This window comes from Eleutherodactylus coqui, chromosome 10 (assembly GCF_035609145.1).
Source record: "Eleutherodactylus coqui strain aEleCoq1 chromosome 10, aEleCoq1.hap1, whole genome shotgun sequence".
Taxonomy (NCBI): domain Eukaryota; kingdom Metazoa; phylum Chordata; class Amphibia; order Anura; family Eleutherodactylidae; genus Eleutherodactylus; species Eleutherodactylus coqui.
Window position 1 is genome coordinate 78,253,951 of NC_089846.1, and position 22,024 is coordinate 78,275,974.

General features: G+C 45.5%; 1 long non-coding RNA gene across 1 annotated transcript; it reads left to right on the plus strand.

Moving 5' to 3' along the window:
* Positions 1-8,958: 8,958 nt before the first annotated feature.
* Positions 8,959-9,689, plus strand: LOC136579772 (uncharacterized). Its single transcript, XR_010786914.1, has 3 exons — positions 8,959-9,023; positions 9,116-9,174; positions 9,283-9,689. It is a non-coding gene; the product is annotated as an uncharacterized lncRNA (long non-coding RNA).
* Positions 9,690-22,024: the final 12,335 nt, after the last annotated feature.

Sequence of the window (22,024 nt, forward strand, 5' to 3'; positions counted from 1 at the left end):
GTGAGAAGAAAAGTTTAACCATTGTTATACTTACTACACATTATCTGGGAGGCTTCTAAATTCTCAGGCTAGTTCGGAAAAACGTCACTGTTTCAGACAGGATGCCCGACTGGCCTCTAATGACGTCTAAGCAAGACGGAGGTCTTTTAATGATCGGAGAGTACTTCAGACCCACCTTTTCACAGCCAGGCTGTCCTCTCCCTCTGCAGTGAGTCTTTCCGGCTCACAGGACCAAAAATGTAAGGAGAATTTATGTGTTTATCAAAGAGAAGATGATCCCAGATCTCGTGCAGAAGTCTGGGCCCAGCAGAAATACATATCACACCAGCCTGTGCGGTATCAGATGATTTTCTAATTTATTCTAAGGTGTATTTGGTTTTTATTCTATAAATGACATCACAGAAAAAGTATATCCCTCCAAGATTAATAATAATACATAATAGGCTGAAACTAAAATGATTAACATAAGTTACACCTTTTGAGGTGTTACTATAGCATACAATGAAACGGTTATGAATTCAGTGCAAAGGAATGCAAGGGAGGCAGTCTGGAGACTCTTATCTTGTCTGTCTACCCCGTAATGGTATAGAAAAGGTTTCGTTTAACCCCATCACTACTTATACTAGCATCATGCTATATCTTTCTAGTCTACAATCCGATAAAAGAACAATTAACTGATACATTGATCTACAATTTTCAATCACACACACACACATATATATATATATATATATATATATATATATATATATATATATATATATATATAAAACTTGCACTACTAGTCTTTTTCTAGAATAAATCTGCAATTTATTAGTTAAGCCTTGTTCATTTTAAAAACAAACCATAAATTGTGAAGATTATGTTCATAATGTATAACCTGGGTCCCAGCTTCCCTTAACAGCTGGTGGTGGCATCGTGTGTATGTGAGTGGCATTGTAGCATGTGGGAGTGTGTTAGGCTGGATTAAGGGGTGATTTGTGCTTTCAGTCTGCATGAGGCAGGATCTTGTGAAAGCTGGTTACAAATCTACCTGTAGTCTCAATCCACATTCGCAAACTCACTAGAGTGATCAATTGAGGTTCTGCTGTGAAACATGGTCATAGCGGTATGGCGCTTGGAATAGTCGATCTGTGACAAATCAGTGATAGAGCCAGGATCTGTCGGGTCTCCCCTCTCCCATCCATGACACTCTCGCCTCCTCACTATCGCACAACCCTAAACAGCTCTTTGATACTTTTCACTCCCTTCTCAGCCCTAAACCGCAGCTCCCTGTGACGGATCTCAGTGCTGTAGAGTTGGCTGCTTACATTAAAAAGAAAATTGATGACATCCGTCAGGAAATAACCTTCAAATCCCAGACTAGCCCTGAACCTAGTCTCGTCAGTACTGCATCTAGCTCCTGCTCTCTGTCTGTACTCAACGACAGAGGAAGAAGTCTATAAATTGCTTTCCTCTGGTCGTCCCACCACCTGCGCTAGTGACCGTCTCCCTTCACACCTCCCCTGATCCCTCTCCCCAGTGGTCATCTCTCATCTCACCACTATATTCAACCTCTCTCTGACCTCTGGCATTTTTCTCTCTTCTTTCAAACACGCCATCATATACCCACTGCTAAAGAAGCCGACTCTTGATGCGACTGACGCTGCAAACTACCGACCCATCTCTAATCTCCCCTTCATCTCCCAACTACTAGAACGCCTAGTTTACTCCCGCCTTGTAAGCTATCTATCAGAGAACTCTCTCCTAGACCCCCTACAGTCTGGCTTCTGACCCCAACACTCGACAGAAACTGCCCTTACAAGGGTATGAAACGACCTCCTGACAGCCAAATCGAGGGGCTCATCTTCCTGTCCGGCCACTACTCGGATGCCTCTGCCTTGTGCCAGTCACTGCACTGGCTGCCCGTTAAATACAGAACTCAATTTAAACTTACTACCTTCATCCACAAAGCCCTCCACAGTGCAGCACCACCCTATATTGCCTCCCTCATCTCAATCCATCATTCAGCCCGGGGTCTCCGCTCTGCTAACAAAACTAGACTGCGAGCTCCTTTAATTTGAACTTCTCATTCCCGCCTCCAAGAATTCTCTAGAGAAGCACCAGTCCTCTGGAACGCACTACCAAAAGATACCCGGGTAAACCAAGACTTACAAAACTTCAGGCATGCCCTAAAAACGCACCTCTTCAGGGAGGCATACCGCATTCCCTAAACCAGTGGTGGCGAACCTATGGCACGCTTGCCAGAGGCGGCACTCAGAGCCTTCCCAGCTGGCACTCACCACCGTCGGCCGCTCACCACATTAGTAAATACTGGCAGGGGTGCCGCAGCTCCCCTGCTGGTATTCACTCAGCAGCGCTGCTAGAGGAGCTGATCCCTGCACACACTGTGATGTCAGTGTGCAGCCAGGATCCTCCTCCCACCTCCTCTGACGTCTCCTACTTGGTTCCACGAGAGCAGGGGAGAGGAGAAGGTGTCCGGCAGCACGTCATATTGTGCTCCTGGGATCAGTGGCAGCAACAGCACCAAGCAGAGGAGGTGGGTGGGTGGGTGGGGGGGATTTGGGTCTCAGAGGGGGGCGCTATTACTACAGGGGCCACTATGGTATGTCGCTATTACTACTTGGGGCCACTGTGGGATGTCACTATTACTACTGGCTACTGTGGGATGTCACTATTACTACTGGGGACGCTGTGAGGTGACACTATTACTACTGGGGGCTGCTGTGGGATGTCACTATTACTACTGGGGCCACTGTGGGATGTCACTATTACCACTGATCGGTGTGAAGTAAAAATGGATCCGCGCTCTAGGAATTGACACTCCAATCTAATCTTGTTATAAGTTTAATCCGTATCTCCATACAACGCGTTTCGTCCCCCTATCAGGACTTTTTCAAGTACATCTGTACATGGCTGACTGGCCCAGCAGGATACCAGGGAACCAGTGACACATTATATTGAAAGATTATCCGGATAAGGGGTGTGAGTGGAGATCCCATAAACAGGATCTTCACTGAGCACCGAGTGAGTGCTATATTATTTTAACAACTAAAACATTGCGTCTTTATTATGACAGTCCCGTTTACTCTGGAAGCGCTATCCTGATTTTTTGTATATTGTTACTATTACCACTGAGACCACTGTGGGATGTCACTATTACCACTGAGACCACTGTGGGATGTCACTATTACCACTGAGACCACTGTGTGGTGTCACTATTACTACTGGGGGGCCACTGTGGGATGTCACTATTACGACTGGGGCCATGGTGCGGTGTCACTATTACCGCGGGGGCCACTGTGCGGAGTCACTAGAACCACTAAAGCCACTCTGGGTGGGTCACTATTAGCATGGGGCTGCTCTGGGGGGTCATCCTTACTGCTGGGGCCGCTCTGGGGGGGGGGGGGGGGGAGACTATCACTGCTGGAATATGTTTACACGAGGTGGAAATGCTGCAAAATGTCCTCAGCGGAAATTTCGGTGGCAAATTCCACAGCATTTCCGCATCCAAAAGAAGTCAAAATCTGCACGCTGTGTATTTTGAAACAGCCCTGTCCTTTTAGGAACGACGGGGGTAAAAATCATATGTCGTGATAAGCCCTGCCCCCTGACATATTGGCACTTTACAATAAATAAGGGTGGTTTTGGGTTGCAGTTTAGGCACTCGGTCTCTAAAACGTTCACCATCACTGCCCTATACAAACCCCTCTGTATGCCGCCTGACAGCATGCTCCCTGACCTACTGACTGCAATCCTTGCCAGCCACCATCAACTGCCCTTGCAGTCATACCGCTTCTGCTGTCACACGGCTAAATGTCTGACCATTGTCTATGTGTATAGCATCCCTCACTCTTCACCTTGCCATACCGTGTACATCTCCAGCCCCTTTACCTTCTGTATCACCCCATTACTTGTAGCATGTAAGCTCGTTGGAGCAGGACCCTCACCCCTATTATTTCCATCAACCGATTACTATGTAACCCTGGTTCTGTAATTTTTGTACTTTTGTCTTTCTGCATTCCCCTTGTCTATGTAAGCACTGCAGAATATGTTGGCACTGTACAAATAAAGATTACTACTCATGATGACGGGGTACTTATTTTCCAGTTCAGAAGGTGGGAACTGTTAAAGGGGACATATAAGAAAGCTGTCTGTCCCACCACCATGAGTGTTTCATGTAAAGGTAAAATAGGCTGAACAGCCTTTGACCTTGTTACAACTAAGGAGGATCCTATTGGGGCATTGACCACGGTGTGTAAATGTGTAAACAGCTGAGATCAGAGGTTTCTCCAGTTCCTGCAGTAAGAGCAAGTGCTAGGCTGTCGTCGAACAGCTGACCATCCGCTCCCCCTGGCAAGGTAGATCCATGCCAGGCTTCTTATGTAATGCTGTAAAAAAGCGATTGCAACGAAGACCCTTAACAGCTGCCATGAAAAGGTGGTTGTTATGAGGTTAAATTACCCGAACCCTCCTATGGATCAATGTCCTGTTTATTATGCATAGCTCAGTAAAAGTTATTTTTGTAAAATGATGTGCCGCCTCCGTCTGTCAGCATACTGAACCCTCGCTGCACCCCCACCCATTACACATGCACTCAGCTGTATTTGAGGTTTCTTCATGATGACTTGTTGGTTTAGTCCCCCGATCTCTAGATCTCTTATCTCAATAGTGAACATGTTCATCCAGCCTCCGCAGACATGAGTTTCCTTTAGGGAATTAGTCATGTTTGGGACATTCATATTCATATTATTTCACTTCTCGGTTTTGCTGCTATACAACAAGTCACTGATATGATGAAACATGCCGCCACTTCATCACGACATCTACAACAACCTGAACTCAGATTTTGGGTCTGAATGACTGGAATGACTTGAGCCTGATTTTAGCTTATTTTATGGCCAACTTAAAGGGGTTTTCCAGGCAGAAAGTTGTTAGCCATTTAGTTGTTCATGATACTCGGTGACCCTAAAGGCTCCCTCCCACCATGTTTTTCGGTTTCACACTGCTTCTTTCAGTTGGTTGATATCCATGCCAGTATCAGCTTTGACAGTATTAGCCATCATGTTCTTTGGCAGCCAGGTCTTTTGCCACTGATCTGTCCAGGCATGATAGATTTTTCTAGTGACTCTGCTTGCATTATATGGCCAAAATACTTTCAGAATGCATCCCCAAGTGCAATGAGCTGCTTCAAGTATTACTCCCAGCATCTCTGTCAATCAGCTGATTCTCACAAGAGGAGCCAGGGCCAGCCAAGTATTTCTGATGCTGTGGCCCCAGCAGTGAAAATATAGCAGGAAATGTACAAGAAAAGCTCAAGTTCACCAGAAAGGCAGTTACTTCTACAGAATAGAGCTTTGTTTTAGCTAACAGGGGTCCAGTGCAGGGCCCCCACTCTATTACCATGATCAATGTATATCACGGCATGTAAAGGGTTTACAGAGGTATTCACAGCCCTCCATGATGTAAGAGCTGGAAAAATAAAAATGGTACTAATAAAAACTGCAGCTTGTCGTGCAAAAACACAGTGATACTAATATTATAAATGAGAAAGTAACTCTGAGGAAGGACATAGGCTATGTTTTATCCGAAAGAAGTATAGAGTTCTCTAGGGAGCACAAGACAGATTTATTTGGTAATGCACAGGTGCACCTCTGCGCTGGCACCGCCCATTGGGGCGGAGAGGAAGGGGGTGCACATCATAAGCTAGGCCTACACAAATGGGCAGAGACATGTGGGTCGACATCGTTGTCGCACATATGCAATTATTAAGCTACCAGGAATACCCAGCGTTGCCTTGGATTAAGCCTTGAATGAAAGACTCCTTAACATAGATTGAGATTTTAAAGAAAATCTGTGTTGCCCATAGCAACCAATCACAGTGCAGCTTTTATTTTACCTGAACAAGTCACCTTATATCCTGTACAGTTCCTTAACTCTTTGGAATTGTCAGGAGTGCCTTCCAATAAGCTGAGGTTAAAAGTTGGTGTTCCAGTTCTATTAATGCGTAATCTTGGTGTGCCAATACTGTGCAACGGCACACAATTATAAATTACACACTAGGGGTAAAGTATTGTAAAAGACATTATTATGACTGGAATAACAAAAGGAGAAAGTGTTTTAATTCCATGCATTCTGATAATACCGAAGGATTTGCCTTTTCAATTCAAAAGTGTTAAGTCTGTCTCCTGAGATCTGCGGTACTACAGATACTCAGGAGTTCTCCTGCTCAGGTGTGGGGGAATTGTACTGGTTGGGAGTGTATGTCTCCAGTCAGCCAATCACTCTATGTCAGTACACACATAAAGCTGTCTTCCCAGGTATGGGTGTGTTCAGCTTTCTCTGTTCTCATTTCTCTCTCTGTGGTGTGAGCAGGTTCTATGTGTGGTGGCTGCAAGAAAGGTTTGTATCTTGTGGTTTTGTTTTGTTTGGTTGTGTTGCTGGACTCCTGGTTAGCGTAGGGACTAGTGGTATTGTCGGGAGCCGTGATGTGGCCCACTAGCTTCTATATTTTGGCCAAAATGTCAACAAATACCCGGCATTTATAGCATTATCATCTGCTACAAGTGTTTGCGTATTGGCTGCTGTATGGTGTGATTTGGGCTCTGTGTGTCTTCTTATTCTGTTCAGTTGTCCTTGTTGGTGGTGGCATCTGTATGCATCCTAGCCTGAGTGTGTGGGTTCATAAAGCCAGCAATGAATCAGAGCGAAATACTGCTGGGCTGCCCCCTATTGGGGCAATGTCTCCACTCAGGTAGGTCTTTAATCATTTTCCTTTGTAGAAGATATGGAGAGGTGTTAATCGGTGGTTGTTTGACCTGGTCTTCCCTATCCTTGTTAACACTCTTGTGGGCCTGATGGTCACTTGCCCGCACAAACTTAACAAAAAGGCAGCCATTCCCTCTAAAAATAGCGTTTGCGATGACGATCAATAAGGCTCAAGGGCAAATACTTAAGGTAGCAGGTGTACATTTAGAAAAAATTGTTTTTTCTCATGGGCAACTGTATGTGGTGTGCTCACGTGTATACAGCCCACAAAACCTTTATATCCTAGCAAAAGATGACAAGACCAAAAACGTAGCATGCAGAACTGTGCTGACATAGCATATTGCAGTTACATTCCTTTCACTATTTCAACTTTTTCCATTTCAATATAGCGCAAAACACAGATTAGATTAAAAAAATACAAATTCCATGCAGACAAAGTCGCGGGTAAAACGCTAGTACTGAAATATATAAGTATGTCCGGCATATGTATTATATCATCCATTCAGATATTCGGCAGAAAGTAACATGGTGGCTGACGATGGTGATGTTAGAAAGCTATGATCACACCTGTATGCATTATGTCACAAAAATAATAGCATTTCTGTGAGCACGTTGATATCAGCGCCGTTTTGTGAGTTGATTCTTTTGCAAATTAGTGCGTGTAACACAACTAGTGATTCCTTCCATTTTTCTTACTGATCTTAAATCAGGCAGAATAACATCAGTGCCACCTAAGAACTTAGTTCTCCTATATTCCATCCAAACGGTCTCTGGTAAAAACCACCATGGGTGCGAAGAGCTGCGTCAGCTGATTGCTGCTAATAAAATGGCTAAGCCAACCAGAAAACCAAGGTAAGTGAAATGGTTGAGGAAGGATAACATTCCTTGACTATAGAAGCTTTCCTGGGAGGAGTTATCCTTGGGGTCTGATGGGCAATGTTTCAGGACAGTGTATTCTCCACCTCCCATTCCTAATACTTGGAGGTGATTTTACTTTAATTTGGTTTCACCCCTGCCTTGTGATGTCAGAGAAAAGATACACTGAGCAGGTTTCTCCTTAAGCCAATAATGTACTAATCTATGCAAGGAATGTCCTCTGCCTAAACCCCATAGTAACAGCGGGGTCCAGCCCCATAGCCCAAAAGTGCTTTATTTAACTAAATTATCATTTCTTTATAGGTCATGCCATTTCTATCCAAAGGCTGAGAGCCAACAGAAGACCTTCCACCAGTGATGGATATCAAATAAATGGTAATGCTGTCACTGAGAGGAGAGGGAGATGAGCCAGAAGTTCTCTGCTGAATAGAGGACAAGAGGAGAACCTAGAGAGAAGCCAATCTTCTCTAAGCCCTGTAAGAAATAAATGACACAAATCCTTTTAGCTTTGCATGCAAACTAGAGGTACACAGTTAACTTCAGCTTTTTGTAATGTTCAAAAACAACATGTATAGTTCATCAGTAATGCAGAGGTATTGCTTTGCATTGAAAATAATGTCGCTCCAAGTTTCAGTTTAACACAATACAGTTTTAACTTTAATGCTCTCTCTCTTTGCAGTTAAAGGTTACTCAGTATGAATTCCCACAGTCATAGATATCTGAAGGTTGATTTCCAGAAGATTACTATGCAGTTGGTGAAGTTATCTTAGAAGTGGGCCTCTTTCACTTTCCCTGGCTTTACTTTTAACAGGATCTCGTGAAACTCAATGTTGTGTAGATGAGTCCCAATCTTTCTCCTCCACACTGCACTTGTTTTGGAGCTTGTAAACACTTGCTTCCTACTCCAGACAACAATAATCCTTTGGAGCACAGCTGTACACCTTCTCTCAAGTTCTCCTTGTCCAACAACCTCCTCACTACTCCCTCTAACTCCTCCTTCACTTCCTGTTTTAACTCCTGTACTTTCTCTCCAAACTCTTCCTCACATTCTGCCTTGCCCTGCTCATTTTTGCGCTCTTGAATCTCACGCTTCCCCCTCTACCAATCAGCAGCAAGCTGTTTGCTGGGCATATAGCTTATGCCCATGAAGAAAGGAGAAAGACAGGGTCTTTCCCATGTATGACACCTTCTATGTCTCTGCAGGAACACATAGCCAGGTGCTTCAGGGCTGATGACGGTGTGGCTACCCTGGAAGACTCCCCAGGATGTGCTATGTTCCAAGCTAGAAAAATAAATCCCCTTTATCTCCCTGCTGTTCACTCCTTAGTTTACCACCAAGCATGAAGGACTATGAAGAGGGACATCCCAAAATCCTGGATGTAAGTCATCTGCAATCCCCTCATCCCCCTCCGCTCTGTGAGATGTAGGTTACATGTAATATAGAAATAATTTATGTTTTCTCCTTTTCCAGAAGGAAGGTGCAAGTCTTGAGAACATTGAGGAACTGGATCAGGACTAGAAGGACTTCAGGTAAGAAGAGGTTACAATTTTCTTTCCTTTAGTCTCCTGTTTATCTGTATGACTTTATACCATGAAACTATAGATGAGATATAATAACATGTCATCTTCTCTTTACAGGAATCTGCAAGAAGTTACAGGTCCTTTTCATCGTGGTCCGTAGATTCCTCATCTGCTTCATTATGGACACCAATTGAGAACCTCCCAACAAGGGATATAACTGGCAGGAGGAGGCTTAGCCATGTGTTATCGGCATGACTATGAGATCGGGGAGCAGTCTGCATGACTATGAGATCGGGGAGCAGGTCACCGGGCTACCATCCAACTACAGCTTCCATCATGGTTGCATCTCCACACAGCTACGCTCGAACCCTCGCTGCCTTCTGTGCCGCAAGCTCTGCTTACAATGAAGGACTAAAGAACCACTTGGAGTTTTAGGAAGGAACTGAAGACTATGGAGCTGATGGGGAAGACAACATCTTATATTCATGATCCGGAGATTCCTCATCTACTTCATAAGGGGCACCAATTCCATCATGTGCCGTAATCCTGATGACAGCGGAGGCTCCGACTCCAATGTTACCAGATTTTCCATCTATTGACAAATCTTCCTATAAATACATATTATCATCTTTCCATCTGGTTGTTACTTTGTAATCTGTATAATTATGTTACATATCCTCAGAGAATCTAATGGTATGGGAAGCAGGAAGTAGCAGTAACAGTTACACTGGGCCCTATTTCATGGTAAAAAGGTAAAGTTTCCTTTTGCAAGCACAAAGTCATGACTGACTCCACAGGTGAAATCACATTGTGACATTTCCTTGGCAGACTGTTTTTGCAGGGGGCTGCGAGTCGGATGGCTTTTGTTGACTTCAATGGAAGCCATCCGCATGGAATCTGCACCAAAATAGAGCATACTGTGATTTTTTTTTTTTCCCTCCACTTACAGAAATCGCAAATTTTTTCTGCGAGTGTGAAAGAGTTTACACAGCATGCTTTGAACGGTATTTGCTGCAGATCCTCCGTGCAGACGCCAATCGTGGAATCCGCAGCAAAAGTCCATTTGTGTGCAGCTGGCCTAAGCCTCAGAGTCTGATTAACGGATAAATAAAACAACTTCTGGGTCTCAGAATATGGCGACAGAACACAATTCTATTTTTAAAAACAATTTTTATTTATTATTAAAGCTGTAATACACGAAAAGCTGCAGAGATTTGGTATAAAATATCACATTTACCTCATTACAGCGAGTGTAATGTATAGGGAGTTTCTCTACAATGAACAGCCTATATTGGGGGTTTTTGGGCCACCTCTAGATATAAGATGTGACACAAGGGGGCTTGGAGGTATACAGGTTCTGTATGGTATCCTGCGCCATTATGTCCCACATTTGCTGTAACTAAGCCTCTGGATGATACAAACCTGTAGGCTGTGGAAGTTGGCGCCCTAGATGGTCCCGTACATGTTCTGTTGGTGATAAATCTGGTGACCAGGCGGCCACAGAAGTGTGACAATGTTGTGGGGGCTTCCTGTGACCTCCCCTTGTGTGTGCGGCCGAGCATTATCCTGCTGGAAGCTGCCATGAGAGGAACACATGTGGCTGCAGGATGTCCTGAACATATCGCTGAGCTGTCATTGTCCCTCATACCACTACTAGGGGGGACTGACTGTCGTATGCGATGGCCTCCTAGACCATCACACCAGCAGGGGGCAGCGTGCCACTCAACAGCAAAGAACGGATAGAGATGCTCACCCCCAAGTCTTCAGACACGAACATAGCTGTCATCAGCGCTGAAAATAAACCTGGATTAATTACTGAGGGTAACCGGGCCTACTTCGTAGTATCCAGTTTCATTGTTCACAACATCACTGCAAACAGAGGCGATGGTGGATGTTGCATTTTAGGCCATACCTACTTGCATCTGAAACACACAAATATGATGTAAGGCATGTACACCAAATTTTGGCAAAAATTGTCACGCTCTGGAGGTCTCCTCTGTTTATTCCAGTCACTTCCAGTCAGTGCAGCCCCCTGTCAGCCATCATCTTGAGAGTTAGTTTTTTTTAAGTTTCTATTTCACATGCATCCCATGATAAAATGAGCCCAGCATTAGCTAGGATTATACTATTCTACCTACTAGGGGGGCAGTTTAATTATTATTACTTTTTGTAGTCACCTAAATAAGCTACAGTCCATAAATATACAGTCAGGAGGATGAGCTGTGATCTCCTCTATAATAACTGTGTGACAGTAGCTATGTGATCATCAGCAGTAACTGTGAAAGGAATGCTTGTATCCCCTTCAACAGAGTTTCTGTGACAGATCCATATAATAGCATCACACAAACTGACAAATCGACTAAAAAATGAATCCATAACCTGAAGTAGATCTAAGCTGGTCAGAAGTGAGATCACATGACCATCTGAGGAGAAAGAGGCCGGGAGATATAGATAGAGGGAAATAACTAACCAAGGTAACACTAGCTCACTTATATATACTCTGTAGATTGCTGCATCATGACTTAAGAAAAAAGTCACCAGAGTAGCCCTTTAAAAAATCTGCCCCAATGTGATTAAAGTTTAGCTATGGGGCCTACCTGGAGCCTAAGGTAGTCTGAACCACACCCCTGTATCATCATCATTGGTTCATAGAGCCCCCCCCCCCCCCCTCCCCCCGTTTTATTGGTTCAGGATGCTGGATTAAGTAGACCATAAGTCAGGGCCGTTTGTTAAATTTGCTCACCCCTTCCCATCACCACAATGTCATGCAGTGTCTGTAGTTAGACTCCTGAAATAACTGAGATCCCTGACAAGACTCATAAATTTATGCAAATCCCAGACCAGACATGAAACAATATTTAGGTTCAGGCATGTAAAATGTCATACCAGGAATCATGCTAAGAGCTGTATGTGGCAGTGTGGCAGTTATTGCAACACAGCAAACACATAAATACAATTTACCTGTAGTTGCCATTGTTTCATGTCATGCACAAGTGAGGTGGATGGTGGTTATATGCTTCACCTCCATCTGCCCTGAAACCATAAAACTAGGGGAGCTACCGATAAACTGTAAGTGTTGTTTTGCCATGCAGTTCTTGGCTGCTTGGTAATAAGGACAGTGCATGTGAACATACCCCTAACATAGTTAGCTGTCATGATTTTGGCGCAGAACTCTTGTTGTAGTCGTTACTGGAGGGTAGCATTAACAAGGAATAGCCAAAGTCTGGTGCACAAGATAGCGGTGCAACACAGAGGGTTTAAGCAGTAATGTAGTCAAGAGATAGCCGAGGTCGAGTAATATAGAAGGAGGATCTAATTGTAGAGCTGCAGGTAAGCAGGGAGCCAGCTTGGTTAGAGGCACAAGGCACAATAAACACGTGAAGAGGGGAGGTACAAGGTCAGGTTTATATAGTGTCTTTAGGGGGGAGCCAATTCAGGAGCTCAGTAGGGAGGGCTGCTGCTTAGGGCACAAGAGGTCCCAGGTTTGAGTCCTGACAGTAGCCCCCTCTCTCTAGGATGGACTCCGGACATCTTAAGGCTGGCTTTTCTGGGTACCTATGATGAAATTCTTCTGTGAGCCAAGGAGCATGAATATTCCGAGATGGCTCCCAAGACTTTTCTGCCAGACCATAACCTTTCCCCTTATAAATCTTCACAATCGCATATAGAAAAAAGATCTTACCTCGGTTTCCTCTTGTTGGGATGTCTCTTTGTAGCCGCAAAGAAAGTATACTCACGTCCTGGAGACCACTCGATCCAATGGTTTCTCATAAATTAAGATAAGTATATACATGGGAATACGGACACATGGAGTGTATTCTTTGCTTCATATTTTATTAGTGCTTCATATGGTCAGGCAGCAGAGGAAGAACGCGTTTCAGCTTAAACAGCCTTGTTCACCTTGAAAACAGAAAACATCAGAAAGTCATGGAAACACCACAGAAACGGATAGGGAAGGGCAGGGGCAGCATGCATGGCTGCATCTGAAGCTCCCAGGACCCACTATTAAGCCAAAATGGGGGCGAGAGTCTGGCTTCACCCCCATAACAATTTACTTCAGACAAACCCTCATTAGCAAGGCACGCGCGCTGGCACATCTTAGCCAAGCACCACACTACCTGCAACCAAGGACAATCACTTCCTGCGGGTAACACCGCTGCCTCTTCTCCTGGGTTTCATGCTGGCATTGCTGTCCAACCCTCCGTACAACCCTGCGTCCACAGCGCACACAAAAGTTTCCCTGCGCAGCGTTCAGCTGCCCTCATGCCACACGCTCACTTCATAGCCACACCACCCTCATGTCTATTTATAAGTGCGTACTGGTTAAGAAGGATCCGGAGGCACACACTGGAGAGAGTTGGCAGGGCCAGGCAGTGACCCTCTTTGTAAGTGTGGGCGATAGCCCACAATGTTGTTGAGAATTGATGATAAATTGACGTACGATCATCATTCCAATCCCATGCCACCTCCGTCACAAAATTGTCAGGAGCCGCAAACGTGGGCATAAAGGGGACTCAGGTGCCAGCACTTCTACACATCTCCACAATCCAGCAATACTCTGTGTAGGAAGCACGTGAGCTGGCCCAGGGTCAGGCTGGGTCCCAGCCTCCACTTTGTGTGACCCAAGGTGCCGTGAGTTACATAGCAATGAGAAATCCATGTGTCCCCACACAATTCACTCTGTGTAGGAGTCAGATAGCTCAATACCGCAATGGAAAGTCTTTGAGTTCCTTGGGCTTGCTTATGCTGTCGGTGCACAAAGATGGTATTACACAAGAAGAGAGCGCCCAAACATGGCAGAGTTTCACCCCGCCAAGGACCTCGGCCCACATTTCTACCCTAGTCAGTCAGTGTATTTGTGCCAGACAGGTAAACACCACAATGGGAAGTCTTTGTACACTCACAGCAAATCCAAAAACAATACGATACCCTGCATCACTTTGTTAAATACCCATGGAGGGGGAGGAACCGCTTGCACAAGCCGATCTGGAGAGGAGGACAAGCCTTCCAAACACTGTCATAAAATTTGCAAAAGAGGATCCGCAGCAGACTGGAGATGTCATAAAAAACTTCTTTTTTATTTTCAATCGATAAAATAGGATACACGCAGTGACGTTTCGGCCGGTATACGGCCTTTTTCAAGCATGCATCCAAACACTATCCCACCACCTTAAATAGTAAAATGCATATGTCTGCCAGCAAATGGGAGAGACCAAAATACTCCACCCATTAATTAATTAACATAATACATACCAAGCAGCTGTCGGACCCGGTCTCCAAAACACAGAACCAATGATATTGAAAAAATGTATCTAAAGGCAGCCAATCACAATGTTACTCAGCGGACAGATGGGGGTCATTGGATAGTCTCTCCTGGCCCACGCCCCCTGGGAGATTCACCTCAGATAGACCCTGAGCGAGAGCAGGAGGCGAGGGAAGAGGAAGAACGCAGAGAACGTAGACCTCCAGATGGTGATAACAGGCTCACCCGCTCTAACTCTTGGGTCTGTAAATGTAATAGAACCCTACCTAGTGATATGCAACACTGCAGCCAGTGCAAAGCGACCCGGCTTGTCCATCCCTCTGTCCCTAAAGCATACCCAGTCATTGTACAAACTACCTCACAAAATCAAGATGGACAGAATGTCAAGGAAACTACACGTTGGTTTAAGCCATGGTGTCAGTCAGAGCAGTTAGTGATGGTTAGTAAATTACCAGACTGCTACAAGAGCCCAATTGCTTTCTATAAGCACATAGACCGCATTCAGAGAACTTATGATGCAACTTGGAGTGATTTGGCAGGATTGTGTTCCCTCGCTGCTGGTGCACCACTTTTGATTAAAATCCGTGCTGTGCCAGTGCTTGACGAAATTACTACAGTGCTAGATGATAAGAAAACTGAGAACTCTGGAATCCAGTTTGTTAAGCGTCTGCATGTTCTAAGCAGGCAGCGCTCTGATGAACTGTCGTCTGGACTGCCTGAGGCAGTCCAGGGACCAGAGGAATCAGTTGACCAGTACCATGCTCGATGTGCCAACATATTTACTGATCAGGAATATGATATCAATACTGCCACAAGTAAAGATGCGCGATTGTTTCGCACATGCTTTATTAATGGGCTCCGTGAAGATATCAAGACTGAATTGAATGCAGTGCGTCCTGAATGTATGTACACACCACTTGAACATTCTCTGGTGGTGGCTAGAAGCATAGAGGACAAATTCAATAAGAGAAAATTAAAGAAGAGTCAAAAACAAACACCAGTCATGATCTCTGTCACTGCCCCTCCTGAATTAGTGCTATCCACAGCACAGGGTAGAGGTGGGCAGGATCCTGACACACATAACGCACCAACCAGGCATAGGAGGTACGCTTCATGTGCCCCTCCGCCACCGCCAAGGAGGAAAGACACAAGGAGGGCTGGATTGTGCTATGGCTGTGGAGGAAGGGGACACATGAGGAGAGACTGTCCATCAAGAAGGGGTCAGACGCATGCTCAGCTACTTGGGATCGAGTATCCTCAAGTAGACTAGGAAGTTGGCAGCCCCACTTTGCTTGTTCCACCTGAACCAGGTCCACATGCTAGTGTGGAATTAATGCTCCCCCATGGTAACAAGCAAAGATTCATGATTGATACAGGGGCCGGCCGTTCAATAATACGCAGACAAGACATACCTTCCAGTTTCATAGAACCTGGCTGGGTGGGGGGAGTAGGAATTGATGGACCGTGCTCATTACAACAGACTAAACCATTACAAGTTCGTCTAGCAGACACAATTGATATCTGTGTTCAGCTGCTAGTGTCTGAAAATTGTCCTGTAAACTTGATTGGCGCAGATGTGCTGAGTGCTATCAATGCTGTTTTGCGGTTTGGTAAGAAGGGTGTCACAGTGACAGGTCCCGTGTCAGAAGAAGTGTTGACAACCTTGATAGGAGTTGTGCAAATTGATGACACATGCCAGATTCTTGATGCAGATATTGAGGAAATGTTGCGTGACATTCCAGATGAGTTGTGGGTAAAGAGTAAGGGCGAGCACCCACTGGCGTTTGCGTTTTCCGCGGGAAAAAAACGCAGCGTTTTCGCCGCGTTTCCCGCGGTTTTTCCGCCCGCTTTCCGCTGCGTTTTTCGCGGCGTTTTCGCGGCGTTTTCGCGGCTTTTCCATTAATTTCCATGGAGAAAAATAAGGACACATATGCAACTGACAGCTCCTATGTTAAAAACGCAAACGCAACGCAAAAAAAACGCCAGTGGACAGGAACACATGTTATCTCTATGCCTGTGCAGGAAAAACGCAAAACGCAAAACGCAAAACGCAGGTAAAAAAACGCCAGTGGGTGCTCGCCCTAAGACTGATGTAGGGTTGTTACACGTTGCACCTGTGAAAATCAAGTTAAAACCTGGAGCTGCAATTGTGCGCATAAGGCAATATCCCCTGAGCAAAGATCAGACAAGAGCAATCTCAATGCAAATTGAGGATCTTCTTAAAGCAGGTGTTGTAAGGGTCTGCAGATCCCCTTATAATACACCGCTATTTCCTGTGAAAAAGAAGTGTCAACCAGGACAAACGCAGGCATACCGGATGGTACATGACCTGCGGGAGATCAATAAATTGATGATCATAGACGCACCGATAGTCCAAAATCCACACACGATTTTAAACCAGATACCCCCAACGGCAGTGTTCTTTAGCATTCTCGACCTTGCAAATGCTTATTTCAGTTTGTGTATCGAAGCAGAATCCCAACTGCTGTTAGCCTTCACTCATGAAGGTAGACAGTTGTGCTGGACCAGATTACCGCAAGGAGGGGTTACATCCCCCTCAGAGTTTTCACAAGCGCTAGCGTATGTCCTGTCTTCCTGGCACCCAGAGGACCAGGACACACAGCTACTGCAATATGTTGATGATCTGATGTTGTGTACCACGACCAGAAGTGTTTGTCTGACTGAAACCCGATCCCTCCTGCTGTTTCTGACTGCTGAAGGGTGCAAGGTTTCAAGGGACAAGTTGCAGATCGCACAAACAAAGGTGGTGTTTTTAGGACACTGTATCTCGGCACAAAAGAAACATATCACTGACGGGAGAAAGACTGCCATAGAGCAGGCACCCGAGCCTGCAAGTGCGCGGGCACTACGAGCCTTTCTGGGGTTGGTGAGTTACTGCCGAGAATGGGTCCCCAGTGCATCAAGCTTGATGCAGCCACTGTTTGATGTGCTGATTGCTTGCAACAAAGGACAACCTTTCCAACTGACAGTTGAAGCACAAGAAGGGTTTCAGAAACTAAAGACTGCTATTGTCTCAGCTCCAGCGTTGGGGTTACCTAACTATGACTTGTCATTCAATTTGTTCTGTCATGAAAGTGAAGGACATGCAAAAGGTGTCCTCACCCAGCAACATGGATCTAAACAAAGACCCATAGGATATTACTCTGTGAGACTGGATGTAGTTGTGAGAGGAGCACCTTCATGCATCAGAGCCATTGCCGCCTGCGCTGTTCTCAAAGAAAAAGTTGCTGACATGGTGCTGGAGCACCCTCTGGTGGTACAAGTACCACATGCAGTGCAGGAAGTGTTGTCACAAGTGACAACCAAGCATTTGTCAATGGCAAGGCTCACCAAGTATGAGGTCGCTCTCCTCACTCCTCCCAATCTCACAATTAAACGGTGCACTGCTTTGAATCCTGCTACACTCTTGCCAGATGTAGGGAAAAAGACTGATGATGATAATGACATCCCTGCACATGACTGCATTGAATTAATGCATACTGAGACTAAACCACTTGACAATGTCAGCGAGACTCCCATCCCAAACGCTGACCTAGAGTTGTTTGTAGACGGATCCCGGTTCTACCAAGATGGTAGGCCACATACAGGGTATGCCATAGTGTCCCAACATGAAGTGCTGAAGGGAGAATCCCTGCCATCCTCCATGTCGGCACAAGAGGCGGAGCTGACTGCACTCGCTGAGGCGTGTTCAATGGCAGAGCATCTTGTAGCCAACATATACACAGACAGTCAATATTGTTTTGGTATATGTCATGACTACTTACCCTTATGGCGGGCCAGAAACTTTACCTCCTCCTCCGGGAAACCTGTTAAGAACGCCCCACTGGTAGCGCAGTTGTTGAGGGCTCTGGAGCTGCCCAAGAAGGTAGGTATCATTAAAGGGGTTGTCCCGAGGCAGCAAGTGGGTCTATACACTTCTGCATGGCCATAATAATGCACTTTGTAATGTACATCGTGCATTAAATATGAGCCATACAGAAGTTATAAAAAGTTTTATACTTACCTGCTCCGTTGCTGGCGTCCTCGTCTCCATGGTGCCGACTAATTTTCGCCCTCCGATGGCCAAATTAGCCGCGCTTGCGCAGTCCGGGTCTTCTTCTTTTCTGAATGGGGCTCCGTGTAGCTCCGTGTAGCTCCGCCCCGTCACGTGCCGATTCCAGCCAATCAGGAGGCTGGAATCGGCAATGGACCGCACAGAAGCCCTGCGGTCCATGAAGACAGAGGATCCTGGCGGCCATCTTCAGCAGGTGAGTATGAAGACGCCGGACCGCCGGGATTCAGGTAAGCGCTGTGCGGGTGGTTTTTTTAACCCCTGCATCGGGGTTGTCTCGCGCCAAAGCGGGGGGGGGGTTTAAAAAAAAAAAACCCGTTTCGGCGCGGGACAACCCCTTTAAGGTTAGGGCACATACTAAGGAAAGATCGCCGGAAGCCCTAGGAAATCAGCGAGCTGATCTGGCAGCCAAAGCTGCCGCCCTTCTGCCTTTGCCCAATCAATCATACTGCTTGGCAGCAGGTATTGTCTTGGAAAAGGTGGATATGGGTCTGCTGTCAAAGCTCCAGAATCAAGCCTCAGAGCGTGAGAAAGAGGAGTGGGCTAGACACTCCGGATCTCCAGGAGAAGATGGACTGTGGAAGGTGGGAGCCCGTACCTGTTTGCCTAGGGTCTTGCACCCCATGATGTGTGCTCTATCTCATGGCCCCACCCATCAATCCAAGGAAGCAATGGTGAGTTTAGTTAGTCAGCATTGGGTGGCGCCAGGGTTCCATCAGTCTGCCGCCAGGTTCACACAAGGTTGTGTTATCTGTGCCTGCCATAACGTCGGGAAAACTGTTAAAGTCCCTCGTAAATGCACTCCAAAGCCATTGTATCCTTTTCAGAGGTTGCAGATTGATTTCATTCAGCTCCCCAAGGTTGGGATCTACGAATATGTCCTGGTGTGTGTATGCCTCTTCTCAAACTGGACCGAAGCATGGCCCTGTAGCCGGGCCAATGCAAAGACTGTCGCAAAAAAACTGCTTTCTGAAGTAGTATGCAGGTATGGTGTCCCAGAAGTGATAGAAAGTGACAGAGGTACACACTTCACATCAGAGGTGTGCCAAGAAGTGACTAAGGCATTGGGGATTGAGCAGGCATTCCACACTCCATACCACCCACAAAGCAGTGGTAAGGTGGAGCGGATGAACGGTACCCTCAAGACAAAAATTGCTAAGGCCGCAGCAGAAACTGGGCGACCCTGGACAGAGTGTCTGCCCATAGCCTTATACTCAATCCGTACAATGCCTAATAAGCGCACTGGACTTAGTCCCTATGAAATACTCTTTGGGGCACCGCCCAAAACTGGTCTGTACTTTCCACAGCAACTGCAAATGTTACATTCAGATTTGACTTCTTATGTGGGATCCTTGCAAAAGACATTGCAGCAGATTCATAAACGTGTTTTTAGTTCCATTCCAGACCCATCCTCACTCTCAGGAACTCATCAATTGCAACCAGGAGATTGGGTAACCGTACGTAAGCACGTCAGGAGGACATTGGAGCCTCGCTTTGAAGGTCCTTATCAGGTCCAATTAACTACTCCCACCTCTGTGAAGGTCCAAGGGAAAGAGACATGGATACATGCTTCCCACTGCAAGCTGTTCGCAGGCTGCCAGGAATAAACCAAAGGAAGTATTCAGTCATACTTTGTCTCTTATGCACACTGATTACCTTGGTTACTAATCAGGATGGTCTGGACACCAGTTGTAACAATAAGTTTATCAAATATCATGGAATTGTGTCTAGAGTGAAAAATCTTTCAGATTGTTGGGTATGTACACATTCTCCTGTCTCAGCTAAGGCAATGCCCTATTTTGCATCTCCCTTGACTGAGCAGGAGTTGTTAACTTCTATCTGTTGGGATCTCCCTCTTATCTCTCTCCCTGAGGACCAAAAGAGAACAGTGATAGCATTACCTGTCACAGGATGGACTAGACACCCCTGGTGGCAGGTGAATTTAACATCTAGGATTAATAAATTCTTCGAATTAAGGGATGAGGGTGCAGGGTGGCATAATAAACCACTTCAGCTGTTAGAAATGGGGAACATACCTACAGATAAGCTGCAGATCAGTTTTTCTATTCTAGATAAAGTAGCAGTTGTCCAATCTAGAGCGGTTTCAGGAGTGAACGTGGTGCAGAGGAAACCCTCTGTCCTCCTACGGGAACTGCATAATACCTCATGGCAGTTTTCTGAAAGGTTTCCAGATAGTGACCCTGCACAGTGTAAAGACCTACACGGATATTACAAAGAAGGAGGAGAGGTGCGAGGGCCTAGACAGACTACAGATAGTGAGCGGCCACAGGTTCACGATGAGTGAACAGTGATGAACAGCCAAGATGTGATCTTAAGGCCTACTATGCAGTCTTAACCGGAGATAAGGCTACATCATGGTGCCTATTCCCTGACACGGTTCTGGTAGCTTATATTGCAAGTGCTCTCATACATGGCGCACAGCTTAAACTGCCAGAAGGAGTATATGTAGTATGTGGAAGTAAAGCGTACAGATGGATTCCTCTTGGAGCCGGAGGCACATGTACCCTTGCAAAGTTAGAGCCAGCCACCTGGGTTTGGACTAGTGATGAATTTCCTTATCAGCACGTTCCATCACATATGTTATATAAGCGTGAAGTCCCAGAGCACAAGGTACATTTTGCACACACACATTGGGCCTGGAAGGCTGGAGCAGTTCTGGGGGGACCAATAGGTATGATATTTAACTCATTAAGAAATACTCACATGATAGAAGCTTTGGGAGATGCCTTTGATAACATCACTGATACACTATTTGATATACTTGGTGTTCAAAATGAATATACTAAACAACTGATCCTAGTCACTAATCAACATACGGTGGTTCTAGACTATCTCACTGCCTCACAAGGAGGGCTATGCCAGGTGGTAGGTCCATCTTGTTGTCACTACATAGACCCAGCAGGAACATTGCAGATCACTCATGACTTGGAACAAGCAAGAAGGATAAAAGAGTTGTATCGTAAAGCTATCTCTGATGATGAGACTAAATGGCCCGAATGGTTATCTTACTTAAACCCTGCAAATTGGTTTAAGGGGTTGGGTGGCATGATTTCTGGAGTAGTGGGCCTATTCTTGCAAGGAGTGTTGTGCATTGTAGTACTTGTAATTGTTATTAAGCTTATCATGGTAGTCATCAAGAAAATTCTGGGAACTAATTGTAAATGTTTTTTAGGAAAATCTGCTAAGAAATCCCCTGGTGTGTTAAAAACTGAAACTCATCTCATGACTGTGTTGACAACTGATAAGACACCTTGTACCCTGTGTGGAAAACCTACGCTGCAGAAGTTTGACAATTGCATGTACTGCGGATATGACAGTGTGATCTAAAGGATCCTAACCTTCAAAGAACAACGTTCTCTTAAAGGACTTATGCATTTTATGGACTGTCTACTATATTATGGACATTTCATCATATAACCATCTATTGGACTCATTTATTCTTGTTTAATCAACACTTTCGACTGCTGCGCACTGGGCTGTGATAACCCCCTTCTCAAGTTGTG